Source organism: Centruroides sculpturatus, unplaced genomic scaffold, assembly GCF_000671375.1.
Source record: "Centruroides sculpturatus isolate CEXI.00-Female unplaced genomic scaffold, Cexi_2.0 scaffold575, whole genome shotgun sequence".
NCBI lineage: Eukaryota > Metazoa > Arthropoda > Arachnida > Scorpiones > Buthidae > Centruroides > Centruroides sculpturatus.
This window is the reverse complement of record NW_019384861.1, coordinates 476,996-489,972: the sequence shown is the minus strand read 5'-3', so window position 1 is coordinate 489,972 and position 12,977 is coordinate 476,996. Positions and strand designations below refer to the sequence as shown.

Genomic DNA, 12,977 nt, shown 5'->3' with positions numbered 1-12,977 from the left:
TAATGCAAATTCAATAAAATTTTCACCTTATGTGATCGTTAATTCATCAGTAATAGAAGACATGACATAATATATACAAAAAATAAATTTTAAGAAAAAATTTTTGGAAAATTTACTAGTCTTGTTTTTGGGATGGCAGGTCTCTTGGTTCCCCACATGATTCTCCACTCAGTTAGTCGTGTGTTTGGCGAGTTTTCTTCACGTTTGTAACACCTAAATAGGGCCAATTTCCCATAAAAGAATGATCAATCGTTTAGTCCAACGTAAATGATCATCTCTTTGCTCGACATCACTCCATGCTATTTTCGGTTTTGGGAAGTGTTTTTTCAGCAGTTATAATGTAGGTCTAGCTAAACACCTAATGGGCCGTGGAAAAAGGCCCTTTTAAGTCTGTTTTACAATCATTCTTTGCCGTGCGAATGCGGTTCCGCATCGCAATCGCAAGTTTTCGCTTTGGCAATCGTTTCACAATCGTATAAAATCGCATGGATCAGTTTCCGAACATCAGTTTGTGGGCAAATTTTCTATTTCGACACGTGCTTGAAATCTAGCGGATCAGCAATCATTCAAGCTTTTATATCTGCTTCTAGTCTGAGGACTTATCACACGTTTTGAAATGTTTATACTTGAATAATAAGAGACCTTTGTTTTGTTTTTTCTATTTTATTAAATATGCATTTCGATCACTTATGTTCGTCTTCAGTTTAAAGCAGGTGTTTTCGGGTTACAAATTCTTTTACAAATTCACTGAAGGCTTTACATTAAATATACATATTTTCTTTTTTTTTTTTTTATTACATTTTCTCTTTTATTGGTTTTATCTAAGACAATTTCTAAACATATATTAGATCGTAGGCTGTTTTAATTTTTTTAATTTTATTTTATATAAGACTAGAATTTCTCATTTTTCCCTTAAAATGATCTAGAGATCCTATTATCTTTTATTAGTAAAGTACAGGTTTCATGTATATTCTGAGCTACTACAATGTTTGTACGAGCATTATATAGGCTACATCCATTGTTTTTCTCATACATTGAAAGCTGGCAAGACGACTGAGCAGTACAGACAGTCACCGCGAAGGTTCCGGGGTCAAATCTTCATTGAGATTGCTGCAAAAAATTTTCTATGGAAAACCACCTATGTGTCTTCTTTAACATCAGTGCACCAGTGGATAAGCGGATTCGATCCTCTAACAGCGGTCGTTATCCGATTGACTGACTGGTGAGTTTTCTGGGTTTTCTTCGCGTTAATTACGCCCGAATAGGGGTCACTTTCTTTTAAAACACCACCAGGAAGAAACATTCCCGCGTTTGCAGAAGTGTTGCGAGCCAGTATCTAAAATTAATCAATCGATACACTAGCACAGTGATGGGCAAACTACGGCCCGCGGGCCAGATGCGGCCCCTGAAATGCTCTATCCGGCCCGCGCGACATTATTCCTAATCTGACGAGTAAAAAGGAATACAGGCTGTAGTGGTTGATGCATCACTTAACTTGAGTGTTCGTTGATTATATAAAATAACCGAAGCTTTATATCTCACCATGAAAGTTTATTTACAATCATGTACAAAATTTTGTTTTACACTTATTGAGTAAAAGCTCGATCGGTTACAAGCATGCTTCGGTACAGAACATCCACTCGTCGTGCGTAGCGTAGCCGAAAGAGAGAAAAAAAAATATGGCGGACGGCCTGCACATGTTTTTATAGCGCTACCTGGATTTTCAGATGCAGCGCTAGGTTACAATTATATTGGCCCGCCTAAAGTTTTCTTCTTTTCCTTTGGCCCGATCTTTAAAAAGTTTGCCCATCACTGCACTAACACATTGAAAAAATTATTTGCTGTTTAGTGGTTCATACGATTAATTTAAACGATAAATGCTACAGTTTACTGTTTCTCTGTAAATTCTTTACTTTGTGTACGATATCCATGTTGACACAAGAATTACAGTAATGACATTTGTAAAAAAAAAAAGTAAAACAATAAAATCATTTATGATAAAGATAGTATAAAAGCATTTTAAAAATAGAAAAAACAAAAGAGATCAAATTCACATGTCAACTTTTACATGTCTCCTTCCATGTGTTTCATATGATATACACACTCTTCAAGATCAGTATGATTATTCTACTCTTCCTCTGACGGATTATAGTACAGGAAAACTCAACAGCAAACAACAGTAGAAACATCTGGAAGGAAACAAGAGAAGATTTTTATTATCTTTTCCCGCAGATGATCGGTTATTTAAAGGCACTGACATTTACTTACATTTGTATATGTTACTGTGAATGACCGATATCTGGCGAATGTCAACATTCTCAGGTAAATGTCAGCATTCACACAGTCGTTTCGTGTATGTACAGTACGAAATATTTGCTAAATATTTCTCACTTACACCGGCAAATGTCGACAATCAGCGCACATTGATGGTGAATGTTGAATAAAAATATTTTTATTACGTTAAGACGAAAATGCAACATTTTAATATGACAAAGTAGGAGAAAGCTTAAGTAGCAGCGCATATAAATAAACTGTTGAACCTAAAACGAACAGTACATTCTAAATCATTAAAGAAAATAATACAATAATAAACTTGTACATAAATTATGTGATTTACGTTATAAAATCTTATTTATTGCAACAATTTAAACTGTTGTGACACTGAATTGCACAAGAGTCCCTTGCTTTTACAGCCGCATTTATTCGTGGAATACTTCTTTTTTGCAATGACAGCGTGTATAGCCTTGCCCTCCACTTTCGAATTAGCTGCAACTGTTTCTCTCAACGATATTTCTTGAGAAGAAATCTCATCTACGGAAAGTAACTTTTCTTTACAAATTACGAACTGATCATGGGTACAAAGCTGCTTGAGGGTACCATTTTTGTTTGCTAATTTATAAAAGTCGGAGTCTTCTATTCCAACAACAACAACCGCCAACACATTTTCGGCATCTGTACGGCCACGATCGACGTCAGGAACTTGTATTTGTACGATATCACCAATTTGAGCAGAAGGAAACGGAGAAGAATTTGGCGACAGACTGTCACCTCTCTGTCGACATTGACCTCCACCAAAGCTTATCTGTGCTTGTCGACATACACTGGCGATTGTTCGAATGTATAATAATATAACCAAATATTCGGTCTTTTACCGACTGTTTTGTATGTGTCGACATTCACCGGAGAATATCGACATTCTCTAATTTCGGTCTTTCACAGTAACATTAGCATTTTGAGTAGATTATCTTTTGTATAAAAAACATCGAAAATGTCAAATAAATACTCCTTTTATTCGATTTTTATATCATTAAGACCGTTTGAGCACGATTTTTATATAATTGTGAATAACTTTAACTTTAAAGCTATTATAAAGAACCATTAGTTCTAAATGAGTGACAACCTCGAGATACGACGCGAGTGGGTCGTAAAGCGAAGGAATAGTACACAAAGACGTTTCTTTTGGTGTGTTTAAGTTCCCAGACGTCCGAGAGAAGGGGGATTTTAGAAAATTTTAATAAAAGCGAACAATAAGAGGTCTGGAGAAAACGTATCAAAATAGAATTTGGTCCTAGGTCCTACATTAATTTTTCCTATAAGCGATATAAGGGTGAAAACCCCATTGGAAATTGGATGAAAGCGCTGGTTTTGTCTCAGGTTAGAAAGTTTAAAAATAGGTGCCGAAAATATACAAAAGGGACGGGGAGGGAAGTATTATGGATTGATGAACCAGAAGAAATTATTAGATAGACAGTTAAAGAATTATTTGTATGTTATATTGATGTTTGTATGTATCTTCCTATTCTAATATTTATAGGAGAGGGTTGGGAAGGTATGTTAAAATATGTTTTTAAGTTTGTGATTATGTTATAATTTAGAATATAACCTAGAAGATATACGAGGAAGTAAAAGTTAATAAAATATTAAATTCATATAGGCTTATTTATTCTTCTTTAACAAAAAATACGGTAATGTGTAACTTACCTACACTCTGATGGGAGGAGCTGTACAGCTGTGTTGAAAGTAATTATTCTTCTGAAATGTTTGACTTAATATTCAATACATGCAAATGTATAGTAAAAAATTCCAAAATTATAAGTGATTTTATTAGGTTAGTGCAATTTGATAAATTATAAACAGTGAGGGTGTGAGAGAGATTGATACGTGTATAACTCAGCAATGTGTGTGAGAAGTGTGAACAGGTTATTTTTAATTTAAAATGATGCTTATTAGATGGTTAGAAACTGATTAAATCCTTTTATTATAATAATTAGAAGTGTAAAAATTTATAAACAGGTGGATAAGAAAGGAATTTTAGGATGTGAGACCAGCCAAACTGTCTGCAAGATGGGACAGCCAAGCCATACAAGGTAAAAATAGAATTTTGACATAGAATTTAGAAAAATAAGATTTTAGGGATAAAATGTCGAGATTGCAAGAGTAGAGACAAAGGTAAGAGGATAAGTTTTTGGAGGCAGAGCTAAATAAGGAAAGAGATAAAGGAAAATTTTTATATCCCTAGAGGAGGACTTATCCGCAGACAGAGGGGAGATAAATAGTATGAATAATAGTTGAACCGTAGTAAATTTATTTATGTTAGCAGCTTTGTGAGGGCCACCGGAGCAAAATGCGAAGAGAAGCGGAGGGTTGAGAGAGCATATAAAGTATTTATTAGAAAAGAGTTATTGGTTCAAGGATGTAACATCATGCAACATGCAAAGATATTGTTATTTTTATTAATATCTTTTATGATCTTCTCTAACTGTACTTATATAATACACAAACCTCGACACAAAAACCTTTAAAAATGCAGTCTTTTTATTCACTTTTTCAAACGTTTTCAGCCAGATTGAATGGCCTTCCTCAGAAACAGAAAAATCGAATGATTCTGTAATACTTTTATTCTGTATTATTTACTATACTTTTGGATTTATCTGGGTCGCTGACCCCTGTGGAGTCAATATAGCGAAGTATTTGATAGCATATGTTGCTTAAAGAATGAGATAATAGATTCATTTTATTTGCTTGGTAAATCAACATCAGCAAGACAAGGACGGAATAATATTAATTAACGTATTTGTAATTCTATATCAAGAATTGTTTTGCCAAAATATACGGCAGGAGAAATAGAAGATATTATTTAACGACTTGTTGAAATTTTGAACGTACTCTTTAACCTTGTTGCATTGCTGCCGCGATGCCAGTTGGATGTAGGCGTAGTAGGTGACCTCCAAGAAAACTAGTGCTAGAGAATGTCAGTATTCAGCTTGTGTTTATGATATAGAATGTGATATGGTGAATAATTACGAAGACGTAGTGAAATTAATAGTATGTACTGTACTTACTATTTGTATCATATATATATAATACAAATAGCAACGAAAACCATACTAAAGCTTGTCGGAGATGGCCTATTATTAATTTTGGCCTACACAATCACACCATCGAAGAGTGTAAAGGAAACAAGTATTATAACAGAGAGAGACAGGAAAGAGGTAAAACGTTACGGACTTGGACTTCCGTCGGACTATGGGCCGTACAGCCAGAAGTACTAAACAAAAACTTTTCCAATTAGACCGAAACGTAGTCGTTTACAACGTGAGCGCAAAAGCAGCATTGGCCAAGCGAATGAGAAGAAATGTCACTATTTTGCGACGTGAGCTTGAATAGTCTGCATTCGAGTAAGTTATGCTCTATTATATCAGATTGAGAATTATTACAGTTACATTAGAAGTTCCTAAAGATTTTATATCTGAGTAATAGAAGTTCATTTTCCTGTGCTGAGTCAGTAGTAGAATGTCGAACGTGCATATTATAATTAATTTCGAATCGACCCAATAAGCAAAGAAAGAAATAGTGAGTAATCGCTTTTTTTGAAGTCATTATTCCAGCTTTCTTTCCCAAGAAGCATCGATTTCTGGCGAAGTACGAGTAACAGAAAGAGTAGGCATACTGGATGCCATATCGGCATTTACATAGGCGTGAGTAGCAAGTATGCCCTCCAACTGGTTTCCAAGGATGGAACTGTGCGCTTTTACCCAGCAAATCTTTGTATGATAAAGTTCCGTACATTGTTTCTTAATAGAATTTTAAGGAGATTTTGAGCATTTTCATATAATTTAAAGCGATCTGCAAGTCAGTGCAGATCAGAACAACAGTAATTGTACTTCTGAGGGTGTGTTTTGAGCGCTTGATGGATTGCAAACTTCGGCCTGAATAATATTGCTATACTTATGGAGTTTGAAATCCGAACATTATAGGACGTTACAGTCCTCTAGGAAGCAAAAGACTGACACTTTCCAGTTAAGGAGACCGAGCCGACAGAAAAGAGCTGGAGCGTGTGACTTACATGCTCCAGTTCTTTTGTGTCACGGGTTTCAGCTCGGATAGTATGTAATAATAATAATAATATTATGATGATTATAAACGGGATGAGAAAGATACTTTACATCTGCCGCAATATAGATTTCGTACATTGTTTCGTTATCAAGAAGCTCCACTCCCCTTTTTCTTACAAAGTAGCCTATAAATTAGCCTTTTCTTTAAGTGAAAAGTCTATTGAAATTTTGCCCGCTAAAACCAATGCAGATTCTCTTCTGATAATTCTGTATCTTATGATTGTTTTAATGCATATTCACCGTTGTAGTAAGTAAGATTTCTAATATTATATTTATTTAACGCCTAGGCTATAGGTAATAGGCCTATATACTCTGTATATATATATAATTTTACTTTTAATTTAATATAAGTCAAAATTAACTTTAGTCTACTATTTAGAATACCAGTTTTTAAGAGACAAGATATAGTATTTACAGTAGTAAGCTTACTGATATTTAAGCCATGCCACGTCTTTTGGCACTCGGCCCAAAGCTTATTTTATTATATTCTGGTTTTATAAGGTAAAATTTAAAATGCAAGCTTTATCAGAAAAAAAATCCCGTGAGTTTAAAAGAAGTCATTTTACAATTAAAATTTCCCATTAAAATATTTTACATAAATACATGGAAAGGTGATTATCTAGAGCAAAAAATAATTTTAAAAAATAATAATTCATTTAATTAAGCAATAACATTTTTATTGGGAAGTTAAATTAGGTACACAGGTTGATCAACTTACTGAAGTTGCGCCTTATATGCCTAAAATACGGTAATTTTAATATCATATACAAAATGTAATATAGAATAGAATCGAATAATTTCAAAGAAAAGTTTCCGTCAATAGTTTACTGATTATTTAGATTTAAATATGGAAAAATTCTGGATTCCATAGCATTCTATTAGCTGAAGTAAATATAGACAAAATCTTATGCACTATTGCCGACGGACTTACAAATTATATAGACAATGAGACAAGTAACAACAGCTTTCAATCGATTGTTCGAGACATATGAAAGATTAAAACTGACATGTCAAGGTAGCATTTGTATAGTGAAAAACCGAAAAGAGACGTGGACTCAGAACCTCTACTTAATTGAAATCAAAATTATGATATGCCCTTGAAAATAGCATTTGACGCGAACTTATAACCATGTCAATAAGACAAGTAGAAATCTTGAGATTAAAAAAGGTCAATGGCTAATCTTGATATCTTTATTTCTTGTAATAAATTATATGGAATACCTGAAAATCGAATGGATTGTATAGAAAAACTGGATGCGTAACTAATGAATGCTTTCAGATTGATGATATTAGATCGAAAAAACTAACCAGTGATCTTATCAGACATAGTCTTTTATTAGGTTCTATTTTCTGGTAAATGTTAGAGCTGACATACAGTGAATTTTATGAACACCATGAAAAAGTATTTGCTGGCGTTATTCATTTCGAAAAATGAAAGTTTATTTTATGTTTTATTATTGTCTGTATTTTAAATTACATGTACAGTATATGGGAGCACCAAAATCTTCTAAGTACCAGTCGATTCCCCCTATAACACTGTTGATAATTCCGTTTTATATGAATTCCATGTTGTACGAGTCACTTAGATTTTACAAATACGTGTGCCAGGCTGTGAATGGNGATTAAAAACTGGATAACACTTACAAGTCACTATATTTTAATGCTACTTAATGAATATTTATTTCCAGATTAAAATTAAAACATGTGTAATGAATAAAGCTAAAATTTAGTAAATTCATAGCATTAATGTTAATGAATGTAATTTTTATATTTACTTTTCTTCTTGAGTAATTCCAGTTTTTAATATTCTGGTTTTTATTGTTTAATTCAGATAATTCCTAAATTATTTGGCTAACTCATATATATTGGACTTATATACTTGATTAATCAGTAGCAAATATTTTACTGTTATAATATGTATTAAATTCTCTTTATTTTAATACTAAATAGTAAGTTGAATGTAAAATGAATTACACAAATAATTACTTCCTATTTCTAGTTTTATTATAACACACAACATAAAATCTACTTCATATATCAAACATATACAATATTCATATAAAGAATTGTCAGATATGATCCCATGTTACCAAAAATACAACTTTTCTACGGTACATATGAGTTAATATAAATTCGTTTTAATACTTGCATATAACGAAATATATACAAATTCATTCTGAAAAAAAATATATATTTAACAAGGATATAAAACTATCAATTGACTTAACTTCCTTCTGTTAGATTTTTAACAATAATCGCTATTATTAAAGAATGATTTAATGAATAAACTATGCAATTTTAAATAAATTATTTTATTATTAATTCAAAAATAAAGATAAAAAAAATGTAAAAGATTGCACGCAAGGAATATTAAATTAAGATTCTTGTAAAATACATATTTACAAGGAAAAAGTAATTCAACAAGTTTTCTAAAGGTAAACTTTCTAACATTTACTTTTTCCTTTTTAATTGAAAAATAAAATAAAGAATATTTTTCCTTTTACTTTTTTCAATTTAATTTTATTTTTAAAATATTTTATTAAATGCGTAATATTATAAAAAAAATAACTTTTATGTAACTTGATTAGTTGTTTTGTATTGTCATATATTGAAAAATAAATAATACACTAAAGATATAAGTTTGAATTATTAAATAAAAATTTCTTTCGCAATTAATTTACAATTAGAAATGTAATAATTTAATAAATATTATAAAACAAAAAATACAAATTATAATAAACTTATGAATTTGTGTCTTACAGGCAGTTTTACGTCTTTGGCTTTGAAGATGAAGATGCCAAACACGACTACGCCAATGCCTCTGCCATTCGATTTTGAGAAATTAGTAAATAGAGATGACGTGAAGGATTGGTTAGATCATAACTGGCACCAGTCATTTTATTGGTCGGCTCTTTACCTCATAGTAGTATTTGGCTGTCAATATTTTATGAAGAATCGTCCACCTTTCAATTTGCGTTATCCGTTGGTATTGTGGAACTTGGGCTTGGCAGTATTCAGTATATGCGGTTCCATTAGAATGTTTCCTGGATTTCTTCACACAATTCAAGAATTTGGAATTCATTATTCAATTTGTCACGCTAAATATCCTCAAATGATACAACCTACTGTATTCTGGGGCTGGCTTTTTATCGCTTCTAAAGTACTAGAACTGGGAGATACTCTTTTTGTAGTATTGAGAAAACAGAAATTGATTTTCCTTCATTGGTATCATCATATCATGACCCTCATCTTTTGTTGGTATAATAGTGCTCGGGAAGTTTCTCTGGGGCATTGGTTTATTACTATGAATTACTTTGTGCATTCGTTTATGTATACTTATTTTGCATTTAGAGCAATGCGCATACAAGTTCCTCGATATATTGCAATGATTATAACCACTCTACAAATTATACAAATGATTTTCGGTGTCTCTATAACAGTTTGGGCTTACAAAACAGTTTCTAGAGGAATAGATTGCGAAACTCCAGAAAATACTTTAGAATTAGCATTTCTTGTATATCTATCATATGCTTTACTTTTCTGTCACTTGTTCTATCAGTCTTATATTATTCCTATCTGGAACAATAAAAATGAGAAAAAATTAAAGTAAAATAAATCACTTCAACGTATTTTTAATTTTTAAATTAAAAAATATCATATATATTTTTCATATGTAAAACATTTTGAGCATTTATCATATACATATATATGATAGTATTTTTAGCATTGTGTAATTATAGACAATAATTAAAAACTATTTAGATAAAGAAAAAAAATGCTCAAAATATTATTTCTAATATACTATAATAGTGCAAGACTGTACAAAATTATGTTGCCATACTTACTTGCTTTACGGTGACTTTCGATCACTGTAAATTTTTATTCTGTTATGTTCATTCATAACATATCACATTCAATGACAATTTATTAGCAAAATGATATAATTAAAATATGCAATATCTAAACAGACTTTTCAAGACGTGTATTATGTTTTAAATTTCATTAATGTACGACATCTTTTTTTCTTTTGTTCGTTTGTTTCTCTTTCTGCCGTGTGGTACTAAGACGACCTTTTAATCAAATTCATCGTGTGTTCCACAAGGCACACCGGTTGGAGAGGGACATGCCATTTCCCGAATATTTTTGGAGGTTTTCGACCCGTCAGATACGTTTCTGAAGTCTCCCAGAGTGATAAGCTGACAACTTAATCGCTCGGCCATCCAGCAGTCCACATTAATGTATTTGATTATTTTTAATTGTCCTTTAATACCTGCATATTAATATGATACTATGTGTAAATCTATGTAACTAATTTATATATCCTTTTATATTTTTAAACATTTATCAAATATTCATTGCGTTGATGTACAATATTCGAAATTTCATTATGTATTAATTTTTATTCGATATGTATTTACCTTTTTGTAATTAATTCACATATCTGAAAACATTATATGGATTTTTATGGAAAATAAAAAGAAATTTGATATTTTTATTGTTTTTTTTTTATTATTCTGTATATTTATAAATAAGAATAATAAAAATTCAGTCAATTGTACGAAATAAACAATAAAAATTAAAATATAATATTTTTGTTAAGAAGAAATAAAAGACCAATAAATAAATTAATCCAATATTAAATAATATATTACAAGAAAAAGCGAGGTTGAGTGGCCAATTAGATAGAAACACTGAACACTAGTAGTTACTTCAATAGCGCATTCGAAATTTAATCTTCGGGAGCAGAGTTGAACGAATAAAAACTTTTTAATGCAAATTCAATAAAATTTTCACCTTATGTGATCGTTAATTCATCAGTAATAGAAGACATGACATAATATATACAAAAAATAAATTTTAAGAAAAAATTTTTGGAAAATTTACTAGTCTTGTTTTTGGGATGGCAGGTCTCTTGGTTCCCCACATGATTCTCCACTCAGTTAGTCGTGTGTTTGGCGAGTTTTCTTCACGTTTGTAACACCTAAATAGGGCCAATTTCCCATAAAAGAATGATCAATCGTTTAGTCCAACGTAAATGATCATCTCTTTGCTCGACATCACTCCATGCTATTTTCGGTTTTGGGAAGTGTTTTTTCAGCAGTTATAATGTAGGTCTAGCTAAACACCTAATGGGCCGTGGAAAAAGGCCCTTTTAAGTCTGTTTTACAATCATTCTTTGCCGTGCGAATGCGGTTCCGCATCGCAATCGCAAGTTTTCGCTTTGGCAATCGTTTCACAATCGTATAAAATCGCATGGATCAGTTTCCGAACATCAGTTTGTGGGCAAATTTTCTATTTCGACACGTGCTTGAAATCTAGCGGATCAGCAATCATTCAAGCTTTTATATCTGCTTCTAGTCTGAGGACTTATCACACGTTTTGAAATGTTTATACTTGAATAATAAGAGACCTTTGTTTTGTTTTTTCTATTTTATTAAATATGCATTTCGATCACTTATGTTCGTCTTCAGTTTAAAGCAGGTGTTTTCGGGTTACAAATTCTTTTACAAATTCACTGAAGGCTTTACATTAAATATACATATTTTCTTTTTTTTTTTTTATTACATTTTCTCTTTTATTGGTTTTATCTAAGACAATTTCTAAACATATATTAGATCGTAGGCTGTTTTAATTTTTTTAATTTTATTTTATATAAGACTAGAATTTCTCATTTTTCCCTTAAAATGATCTAGAGATCCTATTATCTTTTATTAGTAAAGTACAGGTTTCATGTATATTCTGAGCTACTACAATGTTTGTACGAGCATTATATAGGCTACATCCATTGTTTTTCTCATACATTGAAAGCTGGCAAGACGACTGAGCAGTACAGACAGTCACCGCGAAGGTTCCGGGGTCAAATCTTCATTGAGATTGCTGCAAAAAATTTTCTATGGAAAACCACCTATGTGTCTTCTTTAACATCAGTGCACCAGTGGATAAGCGGATTCGATCCTCTAACAGCGGTCGTTATCCGATTGACTGACTGGTGAGTTTTCTGGGTTTTCTTCGCGTTAATTACGCCCGAATAGGGGTCACTTTCTTTTAAAACACCACCAGGAAGAAACATTCCCGCGTTTGCAGAAGTGTTGCGAGCCAGTATCTAAAATTAATCAATCGATACACTAGCACAGTGATGGGCAAACTACGGCCCGCGGGCCAGATGCGGCCCCTGAAATGCTCTATCCGGCCCGCGCGACATTATTCCTAATCTGACGAGTAAAAAGGAATACAGGCTGTAGTGGTTGATGCATCACTTAACTTGAGTGTTCGTTGATTATATAAAATAACCGAAGCTTTATATCTCACCATGAAAGTTTATTTACAATCATGTACAAAATTTTGTTTTACACTTATTGAGTAAAAGCTCGATCGGTTACAAGCATGCTTCGGTACAGAACATCCACTCGTCGTGCGTAGCGTAGCCGAAAGAGAGAAAAAAAAATATGGCGGACGGCCTGCACATGTTTTTATAGCGCTACCTGGATTTTCAGATGCAGCGCTAGGTTACAATTATATTGGCCCGCCTAAAGTTTTCTTCTTTTCCTTTGGCCCGCTCTTTAAAAAGTTTGCCCATCACTG

General features: G+C 32.3%; 1 pseudogene; it reads left to right on the top strand.

Annotated features, from left to right (window-relative positions):
- Window positions 1-9,162: 9,162 nt before the first annotated feature.
- Window positions 9,163-10,846, top strand: LOC111630671 (annotated as a pseudogene).
- Window positions 10,847-12,977: the final 2,131 nt, after the last annotated feature.